The following is a 10,819-nucleotide window of genomic DNA, read 5'->3' as shown; positions in this document are numbered from 1 at the left end:
AAGAGGACGCCGGATAAACATCTCCTCTCAGACTCTGCTACGCTCAAGTTCACGGAGATAAGGACACTGAGACTGTGCTGAACTCCTGGAGTAACTTTACACAGTTAGTGTGTGTGTGCTGTGCGTTTACTCTAGAAACAAAGCATGTGCACACACACATTCATTTAGAAATATAATTTATTTAACAGACTCTTCCACCATGGTTTTCTTAGTTTTTTATGCATTTTAGTTTGATAATTAGAGTTGATTCGGTGGAGATCTGCTACGGAGAACACTGAAGCAGAGATGCAGGATATATCGGCCACCAGAATATCGGTATTGGTCGTTATCGGCCCAATAAAAAGAAATTTAGCCAATATATTAAAGCCGATAAATAATGTATTATTTCCTTCAACTGAGAGAATGCTCATCATGATGGTTTTGAATTGCTTGAAATATGATTGATCACTTCAAAAAGGAAAATACAGTGAAGTGCAACAGTTAAGTCTGTCATATCGGCTACATAACATTACAATGAGAACATTATAATTGTGTGTTTGGGACATACATTTTAATGGTGAGACTTTTGTTTTTGTAATCAGGTTCTAAAAAATTATATAAAAACTTGGATTTAGATTTATCGGCCAATATATCGGTTAACGGCTTTCAAAATATTGGTTATCGGTATCGGCCGAAATGTTCCTCTCGGTGCATCCCTGATTCCCTGATTCCCTGATTCCCTGATTCCCTGATTCCCTACACTGAGGCACAGAAGCGCTGAGTAAAGAAAGCTTTCATCACTGGAGCAGAGGCCGTGTTGCAGGATCCCATGAAGATCCTGGAAACATCCCCCAGCACACTCCACACTGATCCACACCTCACACTCAAACTAGTGTTCTGAGCCTGAAGCCATGGGAAACACTGAGGCTTTATGGGTAATTCTGACTAGTGAAAACACAGATGTAAAATTCAAATTTTACTTAATTTTAAAAAAAGGAGTTTTAATCATGGAAATCACTTTTTACCATCCAAAAAAGTAGGTTATGAGTTTCACTCGAGAATTAAATATAATGCAAACAACATTTATATTGTATTCGGAGAAAAAGGCACGTAAACATGCGATGGGAGGGAAGGGAAGCGAGGGTCGTGTTCACTGAGAGCCACAGCTCAAACACACGAGGACACGGGAAGAGGAGGGGAAGAGGTGCTGACCTGTGAACCGTGTTGAACATGAATGTCTCTGTCAGCAACACTGACTCCTTCCTTCCTCTCCTCAGCCCAGCACTGAACCCGTACAGCAGCTCAGGACTCCTGACTCGCAGTATCAGCTAAAGCTAATCGTTCATCAGTCCACCGCCGCTCCCAACACTGAACCCGTACAGCAGCTCAGGACTCCTGACTCGCAGTATCAGCTAAAGCTAATCGTTCATCAGTCTACCGCCGCTCCCAACACTGAACCCGTACAGCAGCTCAGGGCTCCTGTCTCGCAGTATCAGCTAAAGCTAATCGTTCATCAGTCCACCGCCGCTCCCAGCACTGAACCCGTACAGCAGCTCAGGGCTCCTGACTCGCAGTATCAGCTAAAGCTAATCGTTCATCAGTCCACCGCCGCTCCCAACACTGAACCCGTACAGCAGCTCAGGACTCCTGTCTCGCAGTATCAGCTAAAGCTAATCGTTCATCAGTCCACCGCCGCTCCCAGCACTGAACCCGTACAGCAGCTCAGGACTCCTGACTCGCAGTATCAGCTAAAGCTAATCGTTCATCAGTCCACCGCCGCTCCCAACACTGAACCCGTACAGCAGCTCAGGACTCCTGACTCGCAGTATCAGCTAAAGCTAATCGTTCATCAGTCCACCGCCGCTCCCAGCACTGAACCCGTACAGCAGCTCAGGGCTCCTGACTCGCAGTATCAGCTAAAGCTAATCGTTCATCAGTCCACCGCCGCTCCCAACACTGAACCCGTACAGCAGCTCAGGGCTCCTGACTCGCAGTATCAGCTAAAGCTAATCGTTCATCAGTCCACCGCCGCTCCCAACACTGAACCCGTACAGCAGCTCAGGACTCCTGTCTCGCAGTATCAGCTAAAGCTAATCGTTCATCAGTCCACCGCCGCTCCCAGCACTGAACCCGTACAGCAGCTCAGGACTCCTGACTCGCAGTATCAGCTAAAGCTAATCGTTCATCAGTCCACCGCCGCTCCCAGCACTGAACCCGTACAGCAGCTCAGGACTCCTGACTCGCAGTATCAGCTAAAGCTAATCGTTCATCAGTCCACCGCCGCTCCCAGCACTGAACCCGTACAGCAGCTCAGGACTCCTGACTCGCAGTATCAGCTAAAGCTAATCGTTCATCAGTGCACCGCCGCTCCCAGCACTGAACCCGTACAGCAGCTCAGGACTCCTGTCTCGCAGTATCAGCTAAAGCTAATCGTTCATCAGTGCACCGCCGCTCCCAACACTGAACCCGTACAGCCGCTCAGGACTCCTGTCTCGCAGTATCAGCTAAAGCTAATCGTTCATCAGTCCACCGCCGCTCCCAGCACTGAACCCGTACAGCAGCTCAGGACTCCTGACTCGCAGTATCAGCTAAAGCTAATCGTTCATCAGTGCACCGCCGCTCCCAGCACTGAACCCGTACAGCAGCTCAGGACTCCTGTCTCGCAGTATCAGCTAAAGCTAATCGTTCATCAGTCCACCGCCGCTCCCAGCACTGAACCGGTACAGCAGCTCAGGGCTCCTGACTCGCAGTATCAGCTAAAGCTAATCGTTCATCAGTCCACCGCCGCTCCCAACACTGAACCCGTACAGCAGCTCAGGACTCCTGACTCGCAGTATCAGCTAAAGCTAATCGTTCATCAGTCCACCGCCGCTCCCAGCACTGAACCCGTACAGCAGCTCAGGACTCCTGACTCGCAGTATCAGCTAAAGCTAATCGTTCATCAGTCCACCGCCGCTCCCAACACTGAACCCGTACAGCAGCTCAGGACTCCTGACTCGCAGTATCAGCTAAAGCTAATCGTTCATCAGTCCACCGCCGCTCCCAGCACTGAACCCGCACAGCAGCTCAGGACTCCTGTCTCGCAGTATCAGCTAAAGCTAATCGTTCATCAGTCCACCGCCGCTCCCAACACTGAACCCGCACAGCAGCTCAGGACTCCTGTCTCGCAGTATCAGCTAAAGCTAATCGTTCATCAGTCCACCGCCGCTCCCAACACTGAACCCGTACAGCAGCTCAGGACTCCTGACTCGCAGTATCAGCTAAAGCTAATCGTTCATCAGTCCACCGCCGCTCCCAACACTGAACCCGTACAGCAGCTCAGGACTCCTGACTCGCAGTATCAGCTAAAGCTAATCGTTCATCAGTCCACCGCCGCTCCCAACACTGAACCCGTACAGCAGCTCAGGACTCCTGTCTCGCAGTATCAGCTAAAGCTAATCGTTCATCAGTCCACCGCCGCTCCCAACACTGAACCCGTACAGCAGCTCAGGACTCCTGACTCGCAGTATCAGCTAAAGCTAATCGTTCATCAGTCCACCGCCGCTCCCAACACTGAACCCGTACAGCAGCTCAGGGCTCCTGACTCGCAGTATCAGCTAAAGCTAATCGTTCATCAGTCCACCGCCGCTCCCAGCACTGAACCCGTACAGCAGCTCAGGGCTCCTGACTCGCAGTATCAGCTAAAGCTAATCGTTCATCAGTGCACCGCCGCTCCCAACACTGAACCCGTACAGCAGCTCAGGACTCCTGACTCGCAGTATCAGCTAAAGCTAATCGTTCATCAGTCCACCGCCGCTCCCAACACTGAACCCGTACAGCAGCTCCGGACTCCTGACTCGCAGTATCAGCTAAAGCTAATCGTTCATCAGTCCACCGCCGCTCCCAGCACTGAACCCGTACAGCAGCTCAGGGCTCCTGACTCGCAGTATCAGCTAAAGCTAATCGTTCATCAGTCTACCGCCGCTCCCAACACTGAACCCGTACAGCAGCTCCGGACTCCTGACTCGCAGTATCAGCTAAAGCTAATCGTTCATCAGTCCACCGCCGCTCCCAACACTGAACCCGTACAGCAGCTCAGGACTCCTGACTCGCAGTATCAGCTAAAGCTAATCGTTCATCAGTCTACCGCCGCTCCCAACACTGAACCCGTACAGCAGCTCAGGGCTCCTGACTCGCAGTATCAGCTAAAGCTAATCGTTCATCAGTCCACCGCCGCTCCCAACACTGAACCCGTACAGCAGCTCCGGACTCCTGACTCGCAGTATCAGCTAAAACTAATCGTTCATCAGTCCACCGCCGCTCCCAGCACTGAACCCGTACAGCAGCTCAGGACTCCTGACTCGCAGTATCAGCTAAAGCTAATCGTTCATCAGTCCACCGCCGCTCCCAGCACTGAACCCGTACAGCAGCTCAGGGCTCCTGACTCGCAGTATCAGGTAAAGCTAATCGTTCATCAGTCCACCGCCGCTCCCAACACTGAACCCGTACAGCAGCTCAGGACTCCTGACTCGCAGTATCAGCTAAAGCTAATCGTTCATCAGTCTACCGCCGCTCCCAACACTGAACCCGTACAGCAGCTCAGGACTCCTGTCTCGCAGTATCAGCTAAAGCTAATCGTTCATCAGTCCACCGCCGCTCCCAGCACTGAACCCGTACAGCAGCTCAGGGCTCCTGACTCGCAGTATCAGCTAAAGCTAATCGTTCATCAGTCCACCGCCGCTCCCAACACTGAACCCGTACAGCAGCTCAGGGCTCCTGACTCGCAGTATCAGCTAAAGCTAATCGTTCATCAGTCTACCGCCGCTCCCAACACTGAACCCGTACAGCAGCTCAGGGCTCCTGACTCGCAGTATCAGCTAAAGCTAATCGTTCATCAGTCCACCGCCGCTCCCAACACTGAACCCGTACAGCAGCTCAGGGCTCCTGACTCGCAGTATCAGCTAAAGCTAATCGTTCATCAGTCCACCGCCGCTCCCAACACTGAACCCGTACAGCAGCTCAGGACTCCTGTCTCGCAGTATCAGCTAAAGCTAATCGTTCATCAGTCCACCGCCGCTCCCAACACTGAACCCGTACAGCAGCTCAGGACTCCTGACTCGCAGTATCAGCTAAAGCTAATCGTTCATCAGTCCACCGCCGCTCCCAACACTGAACCCGTACAGCAGCTCAGGACTCCTGTCTCGCAGTATCAGCTAAAGCTAATCGTTCATCAGTCCACCGCCGCTCCCAACACTGAACCCGTACAGCAGCTCAGGACTCCTGACTCGCAGTATCAGCTAAAGCTAATCGTTCATCAGTCCACCGCCGCTCCCAGCACTGAACCCGTACAGCAGCTCAGGACTCCTGTCTCGCAGTATCAGCTAAAGCTAATCGTTCATCAGTCCACCGCCGCTCCCAACACTGGGAAGAACTGCAGCTTTACACTGGAACTACTAACCCAGGGTCAGATCTAAGCTCGGGTTAATCTTCTCCTGGGATATCTTGTTCCATTGTCTCCAGTTATTCTCGACTCATTATTGGGTAGTCAGATTTTGAGATTTTACATTGTACACTGGTAAACTTAAGCTAAGGTTCTAATTTGCATATTTGGTACATACTCAATTAGAAAAGTATCGCCATTTAAATGTCTTTAAATTGTAAAAGAAATATGTGAACGTATTCTGATCTAGAGATATGAACGCTAGAGTAACATCTTTCCAAAATGACTAAAGTATAAATGTCTAAATTAATTAACAAGAGAAATCGATTTTGAGAAATGGCTTATACAACTATTTTTTTAAATGTGTTAAAAATGTAATAAAATAAATATTTTAAAAAATGCTTTTCATGGCCATTCTCCTCGATTCATTGAGCAAGTAAACTGTAATGAAATAAAGGAAGCGCTGGAGGAAGATGCGGTAATCTCAGTCTACACTACAGGACAACTAAACTAAAGCATGCCTAATAAAATTTAAGTAATTAATGATAAACCCACGATCTGGATTAAAACACTGCAGGCCACCAGTGGCAGAAAGTGCACGTATCTGTGACCTGTAATCCCGCTGGTGTTCTGAGAGCCGATGGGATTACAGCACTCGGATGCGACGCATTAATAGCTTAAGTATGTTAAAAATCCAGCGCCAATTCCAGGATGAGGTCACATGATCGATCTCAGCAGCTCAGCACAATACAAGCGGTTTAAAACGGCACAGAAACACACTCTCTTTAAGAGCTGTCCTTCGTTCTGCACTGAAGCATCACAGAAATACAGAAAACACATTCCCACACACCGAGAGTGAGTCTGTGCCTCTTCTGTACAGGTTTGCCCTACGCTGGAGGATTTCTGCAAAACTGCTGAAACTGAGGGTTTTATGAATGCAAAGCTCAACCGTAATGCTGACACTGAAAGCAATAAAGGTTGTGATGAATCTGCTCCTGTATCTGCAGGCTTCAATAAAACACGATCACAGTCAAGATCGTGTTGCATGACATTTACACTGGCATTGCATAACTGCTCACGACGAGCTCGAGGGCTTATTGCCTGTCAGTTATTACACACTCACACACACTCAAGTTTATATCCTTCTAAGTTTATAAATAGTTGTAGTACTTTTGCACAATTTCAGTTACACACACAGCATGATCAAGTGTTTGGTGTAACTGAAAATGTTGTGTAACTGAAATTGTGCAAAAGTACTACAACTATTTACACTTTAATTTTTTGCTTTCACTTCTGCAATAATCTGTCTTTTAAAAGAGACCAACCTTAGGTCTGCATTCATCAGTTAATGAAGTTCAGATCTGTGCTCAAAAGAGTAGACAGTAGCGAACGGGTTAAGAGTAGACAGTAGCGAACGGGTTAAGAGTAGACAGTAGCGAACGGGTTAAGAGTAGACAGTAGCGAACAGGTTAAGAGTAGACAGTAGCGAACGGGTTAAGAGTAGACAGTAGCGAACGGGTTAAGAGTAGACAGTAGCGAACGGGTTAAGAGTAGACAGTAGCGAACGGGTTAGGAGTAGACAGTAGCGAACGGGTTAGGAGTAGACAGTAGCGAACGGGTTAAGAGTAGACAGTAGCGAACGGGTTAAGAGTAGACAGTAGCGAACGGGTTAAGAGTAGACAGTAGCGAACGGGTTAAAAGTAGACAGTAGTGAACGGGTTAAGAGTCGACAGTAGCGAACGGGTTAAAAGTAGATAGTAGCGAACGGGTTAAGAGTAGACAGTAGCGAACGGGTTAAGAGTAGACAGTAGCGAACGGGTTAGGAGTAGACAGTAGCGAACGGGTTAGGAGTAGACAGTAGCGAACGGGTTAAGAGTAGACAGTAGCGAACGGGTTAAGAGTAGACAGTAGCGAACGGGTTAAGAGTAGACAGTAGCGAACGGGTTAAAAGTAGACAGTAGTGAACGGGTTAAGAGTAGACAGTAGCGAACGGGTTAAAAGTAGATAGTAGCGAACGGGTTAAGAGTAGATAGTAGCGAACGGGTTAAGAGTAGACCGTAGCGAACGGGTTAAGAGTAGACAGTAGCGAACGGGTTAAGAGTAGACAGTAGCGAACGGGTTAAGAGTAGACAGTAGCGAACGGGTTAAGAGTAGACAGTAGCGAACGGGTTAAAAGTAGACAGTAGTGAACGGGTTAAGAGTCGACAGTAGCGAACGGGTTAAGAGTAGACAGTAGCGAACGGGTTAAGAGTAGACAGTAGCGAACAGGTTAAGAGTAGACAGTAGCGAACGGGTTAAGAGTAGACAGTAGCGAACGGGTTAAGAGTAGACAGTAGCGAACGGGTTAAAAGTAGACAGTAGTGAACGGGTTAAGAGTCGACAGTAGCGAATGGGTTAAGAGTAGACAGTAGCGAACGGGTTAAAAGTAGACAGTAGCGAACGGGTTAAGAGTAGACAGTAGCGAACGGGTTAAGAGTAGACAGTAGCGAACTGGTTAAGAGTAGACAGTAGCGAACTGGTTAAGAGTAGACAGTAGCGAACGGGTTAAGAGTAGACAGTAGCGAACGGGTTAAGAGTAGACAGTAGCGAACGGGTTAGGAGTAGACAGTAGCGAACGGGTTAAGAGTAGACAGTAGCGAACGGGTTAAGAGTAGACAGTAGCGAACGGGTTAAGAGTAGACAGTAGCGAACGGGTTAGGAGTAGACAGTAGCGAACGGGTTAAGAGTAGACAGTGTTTAACGGGTTAAGAGTAGACAGTAGCGAACGGGTTAAGAGTAGACAGTAGCGAACTGGTTAAGAGTAGACAGTAGCGAACGGGTTAAGAGTAGACAGTAGCGAACGGGTTAAGAGTAGACAGTAGTGAACTGGTTAAGAGTAGACAGTAGCGAACTGGTTAAGAGTAGACAGTAGCGAACTGGTTAAGAGTAGACAGTAGCGAACGGGTTAAGAGTAGACAGTAGGGAACTGGTTAAGAGTAGACAGTAGCGAACGGGTTAAGAGTAGACAGTAGCGAACGGGTTAAGAGTAGACAGTAGCGAACGGGTTGAGAGTAGACAGTAGCGAACGGGTTAAGAGTAGACAGTAGCGAACGGGTTAAGAGTAGACAGTAGCGAACGGGTTAAGAGTAGACAGTAGCGAACTGGTTAAGAGTAGACAGTAGCGAACGGGTTAAGAGTAGACAGTAGCGAACGGGTTAAGAGTAGACAGTAGCGAACGGGTTAAGAGTAGACAGTAGCGAACGGGTTAAGAGTAGACAGTAGGGAACGGGTTAGGAGTAGACAGTAGCGAACGGGTTAAGAGTAGACAGTAGCGAACGGGTTAAGAGTAGACAGTAGCGAATGGGTTAAGAGTAGACAGTAGCGAACGGGTTAGGAGTAGACAGTAGCGAACGGGTTAAGAGTAGACAGTGTTTAACGGGTTAAGAGTAGACAGTAGCGAACGGGTTAAGAGTAGACAGTAGCGAACTGGTTAAGAGTAGACAGTAGCGAACGGGTTAAGAGTAGACAGTAGCGAACGGGTTAAGAGTAGACAGTAGTGAACTGGTTAAGAGTAGACAGTAGCGAACGGGTTAAGAGTAGACAGTGGCGAACTGGTTAAGAGTAGACAGTAGCGAACTGGTTAAGAGTAGACAGTAGCGAACGGGTTAAGAGTAGACAGTAGTGAACTGGTTTAGAGTAGACAGTAGCGAACGGGTTAAGAGTAGACAGTAGCGAACTGGTTAAGAGTAGACAGTAGCGAACGGGTTAAGAGTAGACAGTAGCGAACTGGTTAAGAGTAGACAGTAGCGAACTGGGGCCGTATTCACAAAGAATTTTAAGGCTAAAAGTAGCTCCTAACTGGCAAATTTAGGAGCAACTCCTAAAAATAATGGGCGTGTCACTCCTAACTTTAGGACTCCTAATTTTTTTCACTAAGAGTAATTCACGAAGCATTTTAGCCCTAAAAGTAGCACCTAAGTCTGGGACAGCTTAAAAGAAGTCGAGAGGACTCCTAACTCACTAAGACCTATTCACAAAGGATTGTAGCGCATACCACCGCCTCTCGCAGTCGTCCGGGGTCCGCGACACAAGCGGGAATGCTGCATTGATCTCCAAACAAATCCTCTCCCATTCTCACGCTTAGTTTTGCTTGATATCCCAGTGCCGAATTTCACTTTTATTATGTTTTTGGGCCAGCAGCAGTAACTGATCCTGCGTCCAGTTGGGCTTTCTTTTCCGTTTTGGCGAGTTCATAATCCACCGTCATTCAACTATTATGTTGTGTTCACACCGAACGCGAATTTAATTATTTGCGCGAGTAGATTACATACAAAGTCAATGCAAAGACGCGAATAGGCGCATCATTCGCGCCGGGCGTTGCAAATGACGCGAATTGGGCGACGCGTTTGCCGCGAATGTCTTCCGCGCAAGTTGAAAAATTTGAACTCGAGCGAATGTTCAAGCGATAGACGCGTATTTGACGCTTTATTCGCGTTCGATGTGAACACACCATTACATTACTTCAATAGGAGTAACATTTCCTTGCTTTAAGTAGTCTATTTAGGCTAATAGGATGTCAATTAACCAAGCAAGTGTTAATGCAAGTGTCGTTTTTTCATTATTAGGCAAGTGGCGGTTTTCATTGGGGTATTAGGCTACCTTGATTTAATTTAATTTAATTCACAACTTCTCTCTCTCTCTGCCTTGTTAGAATTACACTTCACTGGGGCCTGCACAAACATTTCGATGACATTACTATTATTATTTTGTGTAGGACACAGACATATTTAGATGTCCTAAATCCATGATTTGTTGCGTCTGTGTTATGTTCCGCATGATGGCCCTGTCATCTAACAACCAATCACCGTGATCATTGCGAGGAAGCTCGTGCATGAGAAGTGACGTCATCCATAGCAACGAAGACTCACTCTTAGTTTAGGAGTTGTCATTTTTCCTTACTAAGAGTAGGTCTGAAAGGCGTTGTGAATAACTTTTAAGAGAAAACTCCTAGCTAAAATATTTTAGTGCGATTTAGGAGTACTCCTAGTGGTAAGATAAAATTCTTTGTGAATACGGCCCCTGGTTAAGAGTAGACAGTAGCGAACTGGTTAAGAGTAGACAGTAGCGAACTGGTTAAGAGTAGACAGTAGTGAACTGGTTAAGAGTAGACAGTAGTGAACTGGTTAAGAGTAGACAGTAGTGAACTGGTTAAGAGTAGACAGTAGTGAACTGGTTAAGAGTAGACAGTAGCGAACGGGTTAAGAGTAGACAGTAGCGAACGGGTTAAGAGTAGACAGTAGCGAACGGGTTAAGAGTAGACAGTAGCGAACGGGTTAAGAGTAGACAGTAGCGAACGGGTTAAGAGTAGACAGTAGCGAACGGGTTAAGAGAAGACAGTAGCGAACGGGTTAAGAGTAGACAGTAGCGAACGGGTTAAGAGTA

General features: G+C 47.6%; 1 protein-coding gene across 1 annotated transcript in view; it reads right to left on the bottom strand.

Moving 5' to 3' along the window:
• Nucleotides 1-10,819, bottom strand: part of LOC130103412 (dnaJ homolog subfamily C member 13-like) — a 161,671-nt gene that overhangs the window by 129,282 nt on the left and 21,570 nt on the right. The window lies entirely within an intron of this gene.

This window comes from Rhinichthys klamathensis, unplaced genomic scaffold (assembly GCF_029890125.1).
Source record: "Rhinichthys klamathensis goyatoka isolate OS25496 unplaced genomic scaffold, OSU_Roscu_1.1 h1tg000287l_1, whole genome shotgun sequence".
Classification (NCBI taxonomy): domain Eukaryota; kingdom Metazoa; phylum Chordata; class Actinopteri; order Cypriniformes; family Leuciscidae; genus Rhinichthys; species Rhinichthys klamathensis.
This window is presented reverse-complemented; position numbering and strand designations above follow the sequence as displayed.